Consider the following 20,749-nt stretch of genomic DNA (forward strand, 5'->3'; position numbering starts at 1 on the left):
AAATGGACAAGTCGTGATCCTGTGTTGTCTCGAGTACACAGACTTATTCAGCATGGATGGCCAGCTTCAACGAGCACCGACACGTCTCTCCGACCTAATTCTGCCAGACGTAACAAGCTCAGCACTCACACTGGAGTGATCTTGTGGGGATCCCATGTCGTCGTCCCAGAACCAGGACGAAGTCACCCAAGGGCTCTTAAAATCTTAAAGGGGAAGGTATGTAATGTATTGCATTCCGGATCCAGTTTAGTCGTGTTCGAAATTTTACATGTCATTGAAATGCATTGTGGGGGCGTCATTAAGAGTTCCGGCGTTAAGTCCGCCATGTTGTACCTGACTAATAAACCACGAAATCGAGCTCTAATCCATGATTTGTGATCCATCACAGTGTGATTGCTTACAAAATAAAGGATTAATGGCAATGATGTGATAGAGTTAGGATTTGTAAGAATTTAGCAGTTTCTGACATGCCTGAGAGATGCAACCATGCACAGCTACTTCTGGGGCCAAAGTTGACTGGGACACCCTTCCCCTGAATGAATTAAGAGGACAAATGTGGCAGAAGTTGGATTCAGAAAGGAAGGTGCTTCTGGGTGCTCCTGTCTTGATCTCTGCTGAAAAGAAGTCATCTTTTGATCCAAGCAGATATGCAAGATAGATGAACCCAAATTTGAAGATTGATGATTTGTATTTATTGATATGCTATTTCCTATGACACAGATTACCCCTTGCTTTAACCGAATCGCGTTATTGACAGGGATGACGGAACAGTTGGTAGAAAACAGATGACTGAGCTGCTATAGCTCAATTTATGTAAACTTGATTAATTATCACATGGATTAACAGGAACAAGCAGAAGGATAAGAAGAGTGTGACCACATCAGTTGCTTTATGCAAACATTTTCCAACTGTGATTTAGGTGGTTCCAGCAGCAATGTACATTGTCAGCTTGGCACAGTAACTAAAGTGGAATCTTCAAACCAATGAAGACTAATTACATTCATCTATTTTCACGGGCTGTTGTACACCGGTCAATGACTGTTCATCTATTTATCTGCCAAATGAATCTCAAATTGAAATCTAGTTATATGCTACAGGCATAGCACACCTATTGGTCATGTTATCATGGAGTAATAATTCATACAAAAATTCATTATTAATTATTACCACTACAAGCGATATATATTAGAATTTAAATATTAGGAAAACAAATATAGAATACTAGTATTAGTTTCATCATGATCAGTAACAGCTTAGAGAGACTCCAGTCAAAACCCAGATAGCATTCTGACGTTGGCCCAAGGTAATCGTGACCGCTAGGCCAACATTGGGCCAATGTTGGCAAACAAACGTTGGGCCAACATTGGATCAACGTCTGTTTCATTCCTCAATACCTCTTACCTACCCTGAAATGTTTGTACAAATCTCGCAATACTATCACATAGCAAGCAATACATTCTTCAAGTTGAATTCACTCTCTCTGTCTTTGCTGGACACCTCTTGACAGCTTTGTGTAGGCTCAAGAAAATATAAAGTGTTTCTGAATACAATTAGTTACAATATTATGCATATTTCAAAACAATTTTCAAGTCTTTATATATCACAAACGATATTACAAAATAGTTGATTTTTAAATAGATAACCATAAGGCAACAGGCCCTGGAAAAAAGCCCAACACAATGATTTGAAACATTAAATTTTTTCTTGGCCTTACCCCAGACATTTAACACCAAGAGCAAGAGTGAGAGCAGCAAAATAGTCTCTGCATCTGATGCCCCACAATCCATTTTCTTGATCAGTTAAAAGTTTGATTATGACAGCAACAAAATGAACAAAAGATAATTCTGGTTTAGATGATCTTAATTTATTTCTGAAATTATAAGTCAGAACTTGGACTGAGTGGCAGGGCATCCTTATATTTTCAGTTATCAAATGAGGAGGAGAAAGAAATAATCACAGGAGATCTTCATCTGTATACAAGGTCTGTGCCTTGGCCTCTGAAAAAATAAATGACATAAACATCTAATGACTTCACAAGACATCTATTATTGATGTAAACAAACATTGGCTACTTTTCAAAACATCAATGGATATCTGGTGTCACTGAATCACAGGAGAAAAATACTTATATGATTTGGATATATCAAGTTTTAAAATTCCGTTTTTATTTAGATATTTTCATTCTGGAATTTTGCATTGTACATACCTTTTGTATGGGTACAGCAGTTGGAATCACCACTGCTTCATGTTCTATACTTCATGTGAATATGCTGCCACAAACTGTAAACATCACCTGCACAGAAAACACAATTAAGCTATCACTTTCTTACTTTAACCAATGTAGATTAACCCTATTTCTTAAAAATAAATGATGTAACTGGTGTCAGTTTAAGTAGATATGATGATTACTGTAAAGCAGTAAATTTACCTTTCTATTGTATCTTACATTCTATTAAAACTGGTAATTCAAATATAGAATAAATGCAACATAAATGTTTTGTAATTATTCAGATGTTGGGGAAATTTGTAAAATAGGATAGCTTAGATGATATCAGAAAAAGTCGAAAAAACAATGCAGTCATGTCAACTCATATACGTTTCCATAAGTAGCGACTTCGTTTCCATAGACATACATGTTAATTCAGTGTAGCATAAATAATTTTCATTGATTTAATTTTTGTAAGATGCAAGTAAAATTTTGCACATTTGTGAGGAATCATCTTACCTACAATCACATAATTTCTGTTTAATTTTCTGCTGCTTATTTATCAAATGGCAACAATTATATAAACATATGTACTCCTTTAACATGGCGGCTTATGCGACTGTGCATTGTGGAACCATACGAAAGTTGATAAATGTGATGTCATGAGTTAAATAGTGGTCGGAAAATTGAACTGAAATTATGTGCGCAGAGTCATGCTGATTTCACATTTGCCTGTCCGAGTGTCAAATTTTACAAAGATCCATCCTTAACTCACTTCATGAAAATTATTTATGCTGCACTGAACTAACATGTTAGCCTATGGAAATTACGTGAAGTGTCCGAATATAACTGGCACGAGTCTGTAAAACACGCCCAGACAGTGATCGAAAACTGAACTGGCGATTCCCTTACACCAGTGAAGCTCCGCACATCGATTACATGGAGACTGCTATTGTAACTGTAATATTTTTTTTACCGTTGCCACAATCAAATATCCGATAAATCTCCACTATACCCTGGATGCATCTACAGCTCGGGCCGATGATTTTTTTACCTCCCTTTGTTGGCTCTGCATTCTCACAGTAGCCAATCAGATAAGCCGCCGTTACAACCGAGCTTGACAGTGTCAATAAAGATAGCGGTTGCAGCCGTGAAAGTTTGTTCGCAGTGCGACTCAGATTTGGGTGGAAAACATACAAATTGACAGGTCTGAAATCATAAATAAATATATGCAAGAACTCCTTCTACCTCTTTCAGAGTACCTCTGCAACAATATATTATTGTGTTGCCAATTTTAATCGGTTAGATAATTTAAAAAGCGAACGTGAGTTGTGATTGGTACACTCAACTTCCCAGCGTAGACACCTAATTGGATAAAAAGCCAGCAAAGGGAGGTAATAAAATCATCGGCTTGAGCCGTAGATGCATCCATGGTATAGTGGAGATTTATCGGAACGTATACCCTGGAGATTATCGATAAAGCTCCTACGGCATGAGGAATATTCCACCTGTTCTAAATACCTCTTCAATGGGTGCCCATTCTTCTGGAGTGGTAGGGCAGATGATAACCTCATCCTTGTATGTATCCTGCTTGTGTATTCTTGGTCCCACTTTCTGCACCAACTCATCAAACATGGTAGGCTCCATCCTAAGGTAGTTGAAGAATGACTGCGTGTCCTCAACTCTGAGCTCTTCCAGCAGTCTTGTGTAATGTCCATACAGCCTCCTCCTTTCCTCTGTCAGCCATGGTCTGGTCTGGAATCTTCTCCTGGTCTCCTCCACATCACTTTCAATCAAGGCTTGCTGGAGCACAGCAATCTGGAGCAACGCAACATGGTCCAGCTGGTCCATACTCTATGGGAGTTGGGCAGTGACTGATGAATAGTTTTTATACCCCATCGTGGAACATTCCGGCAACATTCTTGATGCATTTCGGACATTCATGTTACATTCTAAGCACATTTGAAGGACATTTGAAATATTCGAGCTGCATTCTGTTTTAATTCTTTAACATTCGATCCATATTCAGGGGCCATTCCAAGAGGGTTCGTACAGCATTCGAGGGACGTTCCAACTGAAATTTGAGTGCTATTCACACAGCAATCGAACCGGACACGCACGGCAGTCGAAATTGTATTGTAACGGCATTCTAATTATGAAATACACAATGCTTTTTTGGGAAGTGGTCAAATGTAACATATGTGGCATTCTAATTATTCCTACTGTATTCTGATTCATTCGAGCTGCATTGGTGATCTAGTACATTTGGAACGAGTAAGAATCATTCGAGGTGGGTTTGAAGTGCGTTCTAAGTATTCCAACAGCATTCTTACAAAGCTTGAAAAAAATGTTTATTTTGACATTCTCTCCCGAATGTGGTTCGAATTCTGGAATTATTTTTTTTCTGGCTGATTCTCCTTGATTCCTGTCAATTCAAAATAGGTGTGAAGGACCCTTTAGATCTGTTAAAAACAAAATTATATTGTGTTTTTATCAATTTTCAAAAGGCATTTGACAACATCTGGAGGATAGGTTTGTGGCAAAAACTTCTATACTGTGGTTTCAACGGAAAGTTTTTCAGGATAATATTTAATATGTACGATAATATCAAACCATGTATCAAATACAATAATGATATTTCCGGATATTTTTGCTGTGAAAAAGAGGTCCATCAAGGCAAATATCTTTCACCACTTTTATTTTTTAATGATGTCGAAACGTATATGTCTTTTCTCAATGTGAAGGAATCACTATCAAAATAACTATTGGTATTATTAAGATTTCTAAGATGCCTAGCGGTTAGAACAATCGAAAAAAACAAACATTATCAGACAATAAAGGTATAGTTTTTAAGGACGTAACAATTGAATGACGTTATCCCGTCACTGCGCCATTCTAGTGTGCCCCCTCGTAATCAAACCATTTTACATTACCTCACAATGCAAGCGACGTCACGATGCATGTCAGTTGTCATTGCCTCGTACAGCCTCCTACAGTAAACTACTGTGTTGCATCCCGTTTCTTGGTTTGCAGTTGCTTCACTCACCTAACATCACTGGTGGAAACATTACGTTTATGTTTCCTGACGTTTAAAATGTCTCAATTCGACACGGTAACGTTCACAATGTTTACATTCCCACAATGCAATCGTGGAATGTCGCTTGACTACTCAGCTTCGTCTGGATGTACTGATCTAAACATACGGTGGTAGTAGAAATGCGACGTTCACATGGTTTACGTTAATCACAGATGTAATTAAAATAATTTAGAGAAGATATTTAATCCGAACATTAACCGTCATCAAACTGTTTATCATTTGTTTTTCTGGTAACGTTCGTCTTACCGTAGGGGGCAGACACATCAATAGAACAGCGCGCCAGTTAGCCCTGTGCGAGGATTCTTAATTTAGGTCACCGACACCGTCGTTTGTTTTCTGCCTTAAATTAATCGTAATTATCCTTAGAAAGTATTAAATTTGGCATCTTAGAAAAGAAATACAGTTCGCTCTACCACCATGTATAGTGCTTTAACTATATTAGTTCAGGGCGAAAGTGTGTTTTATTACACTATACATGGTGGTAGAGCGAACTGTATTTCTTAACCCCCTGGCTGCCATTTGGACATATATGTCCCTACACAAAACGCAGTTGGTGTGCCAGAGGGACATATATGTCCTTTTGTAACAACATGGTAAAAGAAGTTAAATTATTAGAAATAAACACAACCCCAAGTCCAAAACAATGCAACATTTAAAAGTATAGTAAATTTCCAACAATTGTGCGTTATTTTTATAACTGTACCATACATACAAATTGTATATGGAGGTAGTCAAAATCACCTTGTCTCACTAACGATCAAACTTGACGCCATTGGAATATTTTAAGATTTGGAGCACACTGCACTATCTGATTGGAAAAAAACATTGTAATTCACAGTTACAGATCTGACAGAAATTATTGCTTAAAAGTTGGAAAAGGATCAAATGTCTACAGTTCTATATAAGAATAAGCTTCTGGAACCAACAAATACCTTGTATATCGATGGTGTAATGTGCGTAATGTTTCTCCTCAATGTTTTCATGCTATGCATCGCTTTTCACTTCGCTACCAACGATATTTGAAATCATACAGACAGTAATACATACCCATTGACATCTGTTAAGAACTTTACTTGTGGAACACTGCCACTTTTCATAATGGTGTGTATACTCAGATATTCCATTATGTCCCTCATACCTCATATTTAGGAAAAATACAGAAAGGGTACCAAACTCATTCACCGGAAGTTGACACAAAATGGCTTACCGAAGTTGAAGGTCGCTGACAGTACTTTCCACGAAGAAGAAATAGCGGCACCTACGGTTCTCAGATGACAAAGAAATGCAGGCAAGATAGCCTGTGATATCTCCTAGTGGGGACTGTGTTGTTTATTTCTTCGAACGACCGCGTGTTAGTAATTGTTTTTAGAATATTATAGATGTTTAACTTTCTGAATAGACGTTGAAAAGTACACATTGGTAACAACACCAAAAGCTTATATTTAATAACGCACTAATCGCTGTTTTGATTATCCTGAATTAATAGGTTATTTCTCATTTCAACACTAACTTCGCGGTAAGTGTGATTTACCACGGAATGAATACGCTTTTGTTTTGTAATGATATACATCATAAGTTGTAGCACGGTTGCTCATTCGCTGACTATCATCAATGCTTGTCATCTAATTGTTGTTGTTTCTGTTTCAGTGCGCGAAAAAAATACACTCATACTGGCTGTATGCATTTGTTGGAAACCCTGTTATTATTTAGATTCCTGTTTCTTATTTTGAAGAATATGTGTGTATCTGTTTCTATTGACACTTTCTAAATTTCCACCACAAGACCGCTTCCATAATATTGGCGAGGTGGGCGGTTAATTTGGCGCATTGTTCGCCTGGAACAAAATACCGTGACATGCGACCTTTGACATGCCACGTCACAGAGGTTACCGCTGCCCGAGTCAAAACAATAAAGTTCTACGCTTCAATCGCTAACGTTGATAATGTAGATGAATGAAATGTGATTAAAGATACTAATGGCGCTACAATAGTTCATCCTTGTTTTGTTTGAGAAATCAGCACAAGGGATGCTCACGGAAATATATAAAAAGGTTGCCTCCCGCCAAGAGTATGAATATTCATGAGTGTAAATATAGCCCCATGTGACAGACGACAACATATCATCGTTGGAACATGACGGCAGTGGGAGTGGGTGATGATTACGATTTGGGGGAGTCGGACTTTGAGTCGGACATATCCGTCGATTCTCTCGATTCCGACTCAGAGTCTGACTCCCAATCAGGAGAAATGAGCGGTAAGTAAAATTATCTGTCATTTTCAAGTCAAATAGACTAAACTGAGTATCGTGGTATGGCTATTGTCAGTGACAATGTACATGGCGGAATATATGAATTATGACTGATTTGTAAGTTTAGTAATTTTAACATATTGGTGCAATTTTGACTTTTCAAATGTTAGACATTTACCATGCAATTATTGATACCGCAGAGAAACAATACATTCCTATATGAGTTTTATTTGAAATAAATAAATCCTCATTTGACTGTGAAGTACAAATATTATGCAAATTGAAAATTTCAACATGTCCACATGTGGGCAACACTTATTTTTAATAAATCGTAGGAATTGTAGCACTATTCACACAGTAAAAAAAGAGAATGTGTATTCTGAAATAGTGTCAACATAAGTACTCAATGTAATAAAAATAACATGTGAATTTTTCATATCAATATTGTCTTTGAATGTAATCATGTACTTTTGACATAGAAGAAAATATGTTTTATGTCAGTGAGTACAATTATACAAAAAGGCCTTCTTAATTATTAGTACAAGCATTTTGTGACACAGAGAACATACAGCATATTATTATTGAGACATATTACAAAATTGAGTAAAGTCCAGTTTTGATAAATTTGGCAACGCTAGAGTTTTAGTGGTGAATAATAATATGGTGCTTGGTCTCATATGTTTGGTAGGTACATGTATATAAATTATTGTATTTGATAATATTCACAAGTAGATGGGATCTGGCAAATAGATGTGGATGTGTTGATGCAATATGTGTGAATTTAAAAATCATAATTAATTACTTGAATTGATGAAACTATAGTTAATACCAAATGTTGTTTTTTTATCTGGGCACATACCATTATTAAAAATGTGTTGTTTTAAGAGGTCTGTCTGTTGGGAGGTCTTTATTATGGGAAGATACCTGTACAATTAATGTGTACTAATTAACTCATCTCTGAATATACTAGCCTCATATAAATATTTACCTAACTACTCTAACATTGTTAATACAAAAGTTACTGATGGACATTTGTAATTATATTGTTAAATAATAAAAACAGTATCTATATCTATGATATGATGGACAATATAACATGAAATGCAATTCATCTTAAATATCATCTTTTCAATTAACAAAAGTTATGTTTTGGTATTTGCCATTTTCTACTCTGCGAAGTTATGGGAGCACATTCACAATTTTGATACATACTTCCTACACAGAGATATGGAATAGCTTTATGTACATAATATATGAAGCGAAATTGCTTGATATTCAAAAACCTATGTTTACACTGTTTACTGTGCAATATAATGCCTTGAGTTACTTCACAGAGTAAACAGATCAAGTAGGGTTAGCAGGATTAATTACTCCACTCTGCCTAGTAATTTATGTTATTGTAGGGCACAACCAATAAAGTATAATGAACCAAACATAATTTTTTTTATCGTTTCATTAATCATTTAAAAGGAATACTTAGAAAATGAAAGTGTTATAAAGTGGGGTATAAACTCAGGGCTCCCACAGGTCAGGGAAAAGTCAGGGAAATCTGGCATTTCTCTGAAAGTCAGGGAAAACTCAGGGAATTTTGATATTTCTATGAAGCAGAATTGGTTCGATTTCTGAATTAAACAGTATGAAACATATTTTCTGGGTTAATATAAAAAAAATTCTTCGAAACTGACATAAATTTGACAAGAGCCTTCTTAGCATGTGATTTCAGATGTAATGGGGATATAGTCAACGCCTTGTCTGTCTGTCCGTCCTCAGACAGAATCATATTGTTTTCGGAGCATAACTCAAAACGGTTCAATATTTTCAACAAAACTTTGCAGATATATCAAACAGAAAATAAAGTGGTGCCTTTGAATATTTACAGATTGTTGTCATTTTTATTTTTTTCTTGGTTGCCATGGAAAACGTTTTAGACTTTGTCTAAAAAATGAAGTTCAACTTTAAGTAACTGTCAGATGATTTGCTGTTTCATATTTGTAGGGGCTGGGGGATTTGTCATCTTTTGATGACTCTTGTTTAGCATGGAAAAACACTAGTCCGAGATAGGCATAGTGATTAACAATAGATAATTGTTTGCCATTCAAAACATTTTTCTTTATAGGTCCACCTTGTCTATAGATAACTATGTTAACTGATAATTTTCCATTCATTTGTATACTTTTCCAAAATATTATAAATAGTATGATGGCTATGGTGGTTTCTTGCAAATTGTGAAAGCCCATTTTGGTCAAAAATACCCATATAAGTTTCTTTGTTAAAGTACAGTCTAGGTTTACAGGCTGAAAAATGCTCTTGGTGCCCTTTTGACACGCCTAATGTTTTAGAGACATAACTCACATTTAGTCATTTAATCCCCCAAACAATTATTTTTTCCAAACTGAATAATACCATACATATTTGAATGCCAATAAACCCATATCTTTATTTAACAATAAATTTCAAATGATCATCATCATTGTCATGTATTCTAAAAACATGTGGGCATACTTGATTTCTGAAAGGCACACCTAAAATATTTGTCTGGTGCCATAAGGCACACTTAGAAAAAAACGTATTTCTATCCCTGGTTTATAATGTGCCCTATGTTCAGACATTTGCTGTTTATTCATAAAGTTGAAAGTGGTTGAATGGTGTTCATACTCTAGTTGTCATGGTTGTACTGAATGTAAAGTGACATCTTGCATGTTTATTCTTTCCAAATACGCCTTTGATAATTACAACATTTTGTGATAATGAAGAAATGTGTTCCTGACTTTGAATGAAAAAAATTCAATTAAATCATTAGTTTCACATTTATGCTCTTTGTCAAATGCCCTTGATATAAAATACAAAGTTTTCAGATGATATATTACTGACATCAAGTGAGAATATATATTTCATGGTCACAGTCAAATGTATCTAATAGTATTATGTTACATTATGGCAGGAGAGTCAAGGAAAAATTTCTTCATCCCAAATATCAATGTTTTGGTTAATGTAATAAATTAACAAATACTATGTGTATTTATGATATGTGTGAAGGAAATATCTTAACACGCAAACACGGTGGTTAGGACTGACTGAAAGGGAGGGAGGAGGCCAGTTTTTACACTTACATGGTCAGGGAAAATCTATACTTGTCAGGGTAAAGTCAGGGAATTTTTACCTGCCATGCCTGTGGGAACCCTGAAACTACCTAAAACAGAATAGCTGTAGGCCACAGCCCAGAGGGGTTTAATAACTATGTGGTCATACCCTTTTTTAATTTTTGTAAATATTTAAGACAATATACTTCTGGTGAATTCAGACTCTTTGCTGAGCTAATTCTCCACTATGACCATCACAACATCATATTAGAAAATCATTAGAAACCACACTGGTGCCATACAGTAGCATCATTATACATCTTTCAGATAATCTGCCAATATAATTTGTATATCTAAGGGAGGTAATACAGTACACAAAGAATTGCATTATCTCCCCTCTAACAATATGAAAATCCATCATCCAACACTTGTTGAGCTTTAATTCTCACTGTATGAAGCACTGAGAAATAAATGCTGCAGTATTCAGTACAGTCAAATTATTTTTTCAACGAGGAATGACTAGGGTGAGTAAAGAATGATAATATTTTTCCCAATGATATTAGGATATCTAATCTGAAAAATCAAAATGGTGTCACATTATATATAGGGTGTATTACCTGCCCCATTAAGAAAGTATTGTGAACAATCTGGGAAATGCTTTATATGAGCATGTGTCATAAGCCCATTAATATATTTTCCTGTGTTACTTGCATGAAAACACTCTCTAAATGAAAATAAATCTTTCCTTTAATATTTAATTGAGAACACTGGTACATATTACATTTTTGGTACCCCACTGATGCAAAAATTATCACAACTTTCAGATGAAGAACTTCAAGAAGATGAAGAAGAAAGAGGGGCCCAACCAATGGTTCGTGGTTCCCTGGCTGCCTGTGCTGGACACAGACAGCTTTGACCTCGCAATGACATTGACTTTGCCGGGACTGCGGCCCTGTCAACCCTCCAGGTAGTCATGTCAACAGTACATTAAACAAATAAATGACATACTAACATACATGATTTATCATAAAATGAATGTATTCATTAATGAACATAGGCAATACAATTCATAAGAAATAACTTAATTGTTATATCCTTCAATTTGGTATGTGGCAAAGTTACACATGTTCAGGTATAAATGTGGATATCAATTGAATACTATTGACATTATGCTGGTATCTATCAAAGATATAGGTATGTATGAATGTTTATGAAAGATTTTGATTGTAGACAAAATGCGAAGATATGATCAATAATGGTTTGTAATAATGATAAAGGTTTAGATACAAATAATGATATAATTTTCAGGTGAAGATGCCCCTCCTATCAAATATTTTGATCAACAACTGGGAGGAGGGGATGGAGGTGTTGATTTGTTCGACCTGCTGGTCAGGGAGACAAACAGGTATGCAGAGCAGTACCTGCAGGGTCGCGACTCTATCGCCGCAGAGCAGGGCTCGGCTTGGAGACCCGTTGACCGGGAAGAAATGCGGCATTTCTTGACTCTTGTTGGGCATGGGTGTCGCCAGGAAGCCAACCATTTCATCCTACTGGAATGAGGGGACAAGAACTGGCTGGCATCAACACCTTCCTTCGGGCAACCATGTCGAGGAACCGCTTCCAAATCATCATGCGGTTCCTCCACTGCAATGACAATTCTGCTGCAGTGCCCCGAGGGCAGCCAGGTCATGACCCTCCACAAGATCAGGCCGGTCCTTGATCTTGTGAATGGATCCTTCGCAAACACTCACCGTAAGCTATTTTAAATTTTCCAGTTTAAATTTAACAATTTTTAGGACGAAATGTATGACATGGTGTCTAGACATAGTCAATATATCCATGAAAGCCCATCTAAGTAAATGACTACCGGTAAATGAAATTTAAAGATGACATGAACCTTATATTGCATAAATATTGAAATGTTTGCATCAAGATCTTTCACATTATTCAGGCTGGCCCAGAGTGTTTGCGTGGATGAAAGGATGGTTGGCTTTAAGGGACGACATCATCTTGTTCAATACATGCCCAACAAGAAAGCACACAGATGGGGAGTGAAGTTGTGGATCCTTGCCGAGGCGGGTACTGGATACACCCATCAAGTCCGGATCTACAAGGGCAGGAACCTTGAGGACCACCACCCAGGGCAGGCCTTGGGCACAGTGTGGTCATGGACTTGATGGAACCGCAGATCTCGACAAGGGACACCACATCATCTGTGACAACTTCTTTCAGCAGTCCGCCTCTCTGCCATGATCTCTTCGACAGGGAGACGTTCTGCACAGGAGTTGTCGCCGTCCGGAGGAAGGGAATGCCGAGCTCCTTTGTTGGGAAAAGACCACCCAGGGGCTCGACAATTGTGAGAAGACAGGGTCCACTGCTGGCAGTGCTCTTTTCAGACAGGAGGGTCTTCACAATTTTATCTACCATGGGTAGTCCAAGGTATATAGTATTTTAAACTTTTCAATATCCTGTTTGGCAGTTTAGTCAGTATGATTTCTATTACTTGTGGTTATCTTTCAAGCACATAATATCATGATACAGTTTTATGAGTGTGAAATACCTCAATTTTATTGTGAAGATGTTTTGAATTTACTGACATGATTCTTGAATTCTTAACAAGTAATGTTTTCTTTACAGAATGGAAGATGGGCTTAACTCACGGGCCGGTCTGTCACTCTCCCCTCAGTCGTAAGACTATACAACACCTTGATGGGGAGTTGACCTTGGGGATCAACTCATTGCTGTATATGATCCCCAAGTTCAGCTCCATGGAAGCTGTGGAAGAAAATTTTAATCAACTTTCTTCTCACAGCTTCAGGTAAGAAAAATTTTTCCCATAGAACTCATAATCATCACTCATTGGTATTATACTGTAGTGTCTGTTTATCATCAATAAGGTAATAATGGATCTGTTCCTATAATTATTGCTATTGCTCTCAAAGTGTACTTGCTGATGACACAATTTAAAAAAAATAGAGTTATTGAATATTAATTGGTACCACTTCCGATATATTTTGATTATAGTGATTCATCAAGAATGAGCTTTTCCAGTGATTATTCACTATAATTCTTCAATGTTTCTTATCTTTACGCTACAGTTAATGCCTATCAGACCTTCATGAACACCCATGGTAGGATCGACCCCCGCCTGGACTTCCACATGTCCTTTCTCCACTCACTCGCCGGGAACACTCATGTGACTAGGAGGACTGGCAGACCAAGGACCCAGCCTCCTTCCCGACGACTGACCGGACGCCACTTCATCGAAGTGCTGCCTGGAAGGAAGAGGAAACAGTGTGTCCTCTGTAGAAAACGACAGAGGACCACAGATGGCTCTGCAGGGAAGGTCAGGACTTGGTGTCCTGACTGCACTGTAGGCCTCTGTGCCCGCTGTTTCAGCCAGTATCACACAGCCGCTCACATTGAAGAGTGAACGGCTGTATGTACTGGCATATCATCCCTTCAGGCAGTTTCCCCCATCTGTGTGCTTAAGTCCACTGTACATAAATTTTGTGAGAGCATTACTTACCGTGATTTGCAATATTACAGCAAAATCATTTACTCTAATTATTGTACAAATTTATTGTCTGTAAATATCCTTCATATTATTTGATTTGAAAGTGTATGACTTACTTTATATTTGCAATATTAGAGCAAAATCATGGCTTAATTATTGTATATAAATATATCGATTGTAAATATTCTTGATGTGATTTGAGTGTGAGAGTATGACTTACGTGAATTGCAATACTAAAGCAAAGTCGCTGGCGAATTATTGTATATAAATTTATTGATTGTAAATATTCTTGATGTGATTTAAGTGTGAGAGTATGACTTACGTAATTGCAATACTAAAGCAAAGTCACGGCTAATTATTGTATATAAATTTATTGATTGTAAATATTCTTGATGTGATTTGAGTGTGAGAGTATGACTTACGCTGTAATTGCAATACTAAAGCAAAGTCACGGCGAACTTTTGTATATACATTTTTCTGTAAATATCGCCAATATTATTTGATTGTGAGAGTATGACTTACGCCAGAATTGCAATATTAAGGCAAAATCACGGCGAATTATTGTATACAAATGTAGTGCCTGTAAATATCCTTAATATTATCTGATTGTGAGAATATGACTTACGTGATTTGCAATATTGAAGCAAAATCACGGCGACATTATTGTATAATATCTATTTATACCAAATGTCTTTCATGTAAATAAATATGTATATAATGAGAGATTTCTTTTCATTGTCTTATACATCTGATTAGAACTAAAGTTACAAGTTGTGAGAACTTTACCTTTGAATGAACCAGAAAACACATGCCAATCTCAACTGTTACTAAAACATACTTTTAACCCCTGAAGGTCCGGGATAGAATGAGCAGGGTTAGAAATCTCTTCGAAAAGTCTACTAGCCATGAGGACTAGTGACTCTCACCAAACTACTAGTCCTCACACAATTTTGGTACCGGTAGTCCTCAAATTTCAATCTTTTATAAACCAAATAATTAATTTGACTTAGTCAAGCAGTATTGGCAGAGGTGTGGTATCATAACAAACAAACACACAATATGTTTTGGCATAGTTTAATTCAGTCATGACAGATGGATATGATCATATTATTCAAATAACACAACTACAACGTAAATAAGTTCATATTTAATGAAAATGCAAGCTTACACATTTATATTGTCCAGATAAATCTCGAAGGGAGCAAACAATGCAGCGATTTTTTCCATTTGTAACATGTCATAATTATCCCCTTACGTTTTTCTTTTCTATTTTTCATGTTTACTCAATCGAAAACTATTATAAAGATATTTCTCAAATAATATGTATGGTCGTCTATTTCTATTATTGGAAAATACTTATTGTAATGGATACTTTGTGACAATACATGTAACTTATATTTTATTTTTTAAAATATACTTTGAAAATTGTACTTTACACACAATTTTTTTTTACTTACATTTGAATAACAACCTCATGCAAAGTTTCAAATTACTCAAAAACCAGGAGTCTGGAACACCCTCAATTACTAATTCCTTGTTCAGTAATGAAATGTTTTTATCTGTAATTTAACAAGTAATATAACTACCCTAATTACATTTCATGTTTGAAACATATACTTATATGAAGTAAAAGAAGTCAATGATATCAATATATTCCAATTTATCTGATTATTCATGTTTGTATTATGGTTCAAAAGTGCACAAGAATATAACAATTTATATACAGGAATAGGAATAAATACAGTTAAGGTGGTCACAGATAATCATAACAAAACCATAACCTGATTTAACTGACACTAATGTTGAAACATTCACTGGATGCTTGGAAGGAGATTGTGATGTTTCAATATACAATAAATATTAACAAGTGTAAATGAAAGTACTGTATTACCTTTATTTTGTATTAATATAGGTGATGACAGGTTTATTTATATATAGTGGATTAATACAATTTCTTAAAATAATTTCACAGAATTTTAGTCTTCTTTCATGGAGTGTCTAAGATATGAGCACTTGTAACCTTTGATACCAATTTCTTGTTATGACTGAAATGTTTTTATTGCCTTATAACTATTTCCATAATACATAACTACTAATACACATGGCTTGTTGTGGGATTAATAAAGGTGAAATTTTGTATAAATCTTTACTCACTGATATAACGCATTCGAATTTGTGATTTTTTTAAAAACAAATACTCAGTAATAGTTATTGGTTTTCATCAGTTTTATCATAACCTATCTAAATGTCACTTTTGAAACTGAAATAACGCGTAACCCAAATCAATTTGTGCGGTAAATGTCACGAGCAGGCGGACCTAAGAGAAGACATCTAATTCAAGGGCGAACTATTTTCACGCCCGTTTTTCAGGCGGCGTAAACTTTCGTGTAATTCCTATCAAATCATTTAAACATTAACACGTATGCATAGTTAAACAATAATTTAATTTGATATTGCCCGCTGAAATGATGTCACCATGTCAACTAAGTGTACGATGGACATAAACAGGTCACAACACGACCATGGATTGAAAGAAATATATCAACAAAATGTTTCACACGGTTCAGACTCAGATCTTCATTTCGACCAAATTTTCAACATTCACGAAATACCAACTCACAATTAAATCAAATTGACTGCACACATATCAGGTAATACAATAACATTGCGATGTATGCCTTTCTTACTGCATGATAGCAACACAAAGTGACGGAATTGAAAACTGGAAACCTAACCTAAGCATAACGTCTAGAACGTTGAGGTCACTGCGTTTATCGTGTACAAAGTACCACAGTATGGCAGATTCCATGCATTACCCAGCCAAATCCCTCACATTTACCCCCACGATTACGACATAAGGTTCTGGCACTTACCTTCTCGGTTGCTGTCGAACTGAATAAAACACTACAGGACCAAATAAAGTAAATCCGAATTCCGACACCGCTGAACATTGTCGGCGACATTTTTAAACATGCAAAGCTGTCGACAAGACAATAGCTCTTTCTGAGTATTTCTGCTTCAAGTAATTTTCTATTTGTTGTGACATTTCTACTTGTGTTTACCATAATGGTTTTAAATGAAAATGAAAATATAAACACGTCTTTCACTAATCATGTAGATACGAGATTAACTCTTTCATTCGTCTGTATGCAAATTTCGTCGACGTGTCCGCCATCGCACGGTAGGAGTGTTTTGAGCAACGACTTGACAGGGACCGTAATAAATGCTTGTGGGTGCCAAAGAAGTAAAAAGAAAACTATTCATGGGGGCATGATTGTTTCAACATTTGATGAAATACCCTTTTAAACATTCATGTGAATAATGGCGCTAAGAATATAGATTTACTGCACCGAAAAAAATCCAGCAGTGTGTTCAGTTTAGATTCTGAGTTGTTGATTCGTTTCCCTCTTCATGAAAAACGTCAATACTGATCTTTCAGATTATGTTTTACGTCAAATTTTATATGATAACGAAGGCAATTAACTGCAGATTTCAGGTATAAGATTTCATTCATATATCACGAACAGTTTTTCCATTTATAAGCGTTTTCCGACAAGACATCCATGGGAAAACGTTGCAGTGTAACCAATTTACGGGCCAAATGGCGTCATACAAACTTCAACGAATTTGTAATCGACGATTTCGCTGGCTTTATTTCCGCTACATATTTCATTTTCAACATGGTAATTGTGAATCAAACGAGCTTCCATAACATGTTTTCGCTTTTGTTTATTACTGCAAATTTACAATCTAACGGGACGCCCGAATGACCCGATGCGCAATGCACAAAAAATGGCTGCCGTGGAAATTCTGTAAAAAATACATATTCTACATTTTTTACGAGCTATTTCTTACGCATAATGAATCCAATGCCATAAAATATTTACATAGACATAACGGGAAATGAATGAACTTTTACAGTGTGGATTTTGAACATTGTGAGTAACGCCGATGCTGTTTGACGTACATTTTTGACAAATGTATGCAATTTTCATAACGTCTCGCTCAAATAAAATCGGCACAGCGACAACACACGGCTATTTCTATGTGGCAGCCAGGGGGTTAAGGCATTACGTGACCAAGCATTAAAAGCTATGTTCGCTTTATTATCAAAGTCTAGAAATCTTCACCTACCATCTGACTGTATGTTTAAATGTTTTGATAGTATGGTTTTACCAATAATGTTGTATAGCTGCAAAGTATTGGGTTACACAAATGTTTGGAAAATGTACATCGATAATTTTTAAAAACTATTTTGAAATTACGGAAAAGCACTCCATCTTATATACTGTATTTTACCGTCTATAAGCCGAATTTTGAGGATAAAAAAAAGCAGTCTGTAGAAGGGGTTTGGCTTAACTGTGAGTTACGCTTTTGTCAATTTTTTTTCCTGGGGTAAGAAAACAAAATCATATCACTTCGCGTGAACAAACAACAGAAGACAACTTTGTCAGTAAAGACGTCAAATTTGCAATTAAACATCACTAGACAAGATTATTTACCTTTTAAGTAATAATATAAGGGGATGAATTCTGACACAGTCATCAGTAAAATATAATACAGAACACTTAGGAGATAATCCTATTGTGTTTACATTTTGGATGTGATTATAGTTGGTTGAACGCTGCTGAATGTCATTTAAAATTTTAGCATGAGGTTTTAAATGAAACATTTAGCAGCGTTCAACCAACTATAATCACTTCAAAATGTAAACACAATAGGATTATCTCCATTCTACCATGACATATGGACCATGAATAAAACGCGTTTTAAATATGCACTCATTACCCTTGCGTTGTGTTTTGACACTACTGAGGATAGAGCGTCTTCTAAATGGTTTCGCCCATACTCTGGGTGAAACAGGAAAAAGAAACAATTTACATAGTGTCAAATGTTTTAATTATTTCCACAACGAAGTTTTCTTCAAATACATTGCAAGTTGCAACATCTGTACTGGCATTCTACTTCTTATGTTATGGACAACTTTAATGGAATGAGTTATGTAATAAGGAACACCCCTCTAACTTCAAAAATAGATTCGTCAGGTTTGACCTTCGTTCTGACGTCATTGGCACGTGCCATTTTCGAAACATGGCTGTCCTGGATGTGTGACAGTGCTTTGCTTAGTTCTGAAAGTAGTTATTTATGACAACCTGACTGTTGTCAATTTTGAAAAGACCAGACATCGAAGACGAAGAAGCAGTGATTGTGTGATTTGACTTACATACCAGGCTGGGTCAATATTTCTTCCATATCCGATCCAAACACATCAAAGAAATTGCCGAGGTCAAACGTAACAGTTTCAGACGACATTTTTGTTTACCTTTGTAAGGGTTAATGAGTGCAAAATATTCCTAAGCGCAGTGAACCAGCTCTCAGAAGTGGTCATTGAAAATTTTTCACTTCTAATTTTTTTGTAACAGCCAATCAAAAACAAACATACTTAAATGTCATGGTAGAATATTATTTAACCCAAAGAAATATATTCCTAGCATTGTGTAATTTTAATTAGTTTTTGTTCTGTAAATGTAAAATATATATAATCAACACTAAGGTTATACGGACCCTCATGAACGTGGTTAGTGGAAGTTGTACGCACATGGAATGGGGTAAAATAAGCAAGCCAGTTTGTTGACATGTGATCGTCCAGCTACAATAAGTATGATATTCAGCGAAAAAAAATATATTATCCATTTTCTGTCACCTACATTTCATTTCGATGCGTGAGTAGACGCAATATGATTGTGAATTCTTTGAATAATGTGGACCAAAGTTATAATTATTGATAACTGCCAGTTGTCTGTGGTCTGTGTTTGCCAGGATTAGGACCCCATCATGGGGGATCAGCTTATGTACGAAACATACCATTTTGACACTGATTTTAAGGGTCAAGTTTGTGGTCGGCTTATCTATGGGGTTGGCTTATAGACGGTAATATACGGTACTCTATGGTGAAACAGGATGACTACCTATTTCAATATATATTAAAAACCGCATGGTGTCATATTGGTTCAAAGTTGTTACAAATACAAACAGAAATAAGTTGACAGGCATTATCTACGACACCATTATACATAAGTTTTCTAACAATAACTGCTCATCACCATGGATTGTATTTGTTAAATCTGTTCTAGATGATTGTGGTCTTGTGTATGGTTTAATCCACATATTTTCGAACGCCAATGGTTAATTTCCACAGTTTTTAAACGATTGTCTGATCAGTTCATACACAAATGGCAGGCTGATCGGTCTACTTGGCATGAAGGTTACTCATACTGCTGTGTAAAACCTCTGTTCGGTTTAGAGGAATACTTGTTTCTTTCATCAAAACTGTCCTGTCCTCTCTTTAAATTCCGTATCGGTAATCATAATTTGCCTGTGGAAATAGGTTGATGGTGAAATATCCCTTTTGAACAGATTATGTGAATTGTGTGATACACCACATATTGGTGATGAATTTCATTACTTATTTGAATGCCAATATTTTAGGAAAGAAAGAGTTGTACATGCCAGGTTTCTATTATGTAAATCCCAACTTTCATAAGCTTGAATTGCCACTTGGGCAACTGTCACACCGCCGCATGTCATATAAAAATTTTCAA

The 20,749-nt window shown here is 36.0% G+C and overlaps 1 protein-coding gene and 1 long non-coding RNA gene across 2 annotated transcripts in view; both read right to left on the reverse strand.

The window, feature by feature from the left end:
• LOC124280553 (leucine-rich repeat-containing protein 74A-like) overlaps nucleotides 1–20,749 on the reverse strand; it is a 520,775-nt gene that overhangs the window by 114,180 nt on the left and 385,846 nt on the right.
• LOC124280556 lies at nucleotides 1,843–6,429 on the reverse strand. The gene is made up of 3 exons (XR_006899714.1): nucleotides 6,351–6,429; nucleotides 2,207–2,293; nucleotides 1,843–1,997 (listed from the first exon to the last, which is right to left on the reverse strand). It is a non-coding gene; the product is annotated as an uncharacterized LOC124280556 (long non-coding RNA).

The sequence above is a fragment of the Haliotis rubra genome, unplaced genomic scaffold (genome assembly GCF_003918875.1).
Source record: "Haliotis rubra isolate DU_JTF1 unplaced genomic scaffold, ASM391887v1 Scf27, whole genome shotgun sequence".
Lineage (NCBI taxonomy): Eukaryota > Metazoa > Mollusca > Gastropoda > Lepetellida > Haliotidae > Haliotis > Haliotis rubra.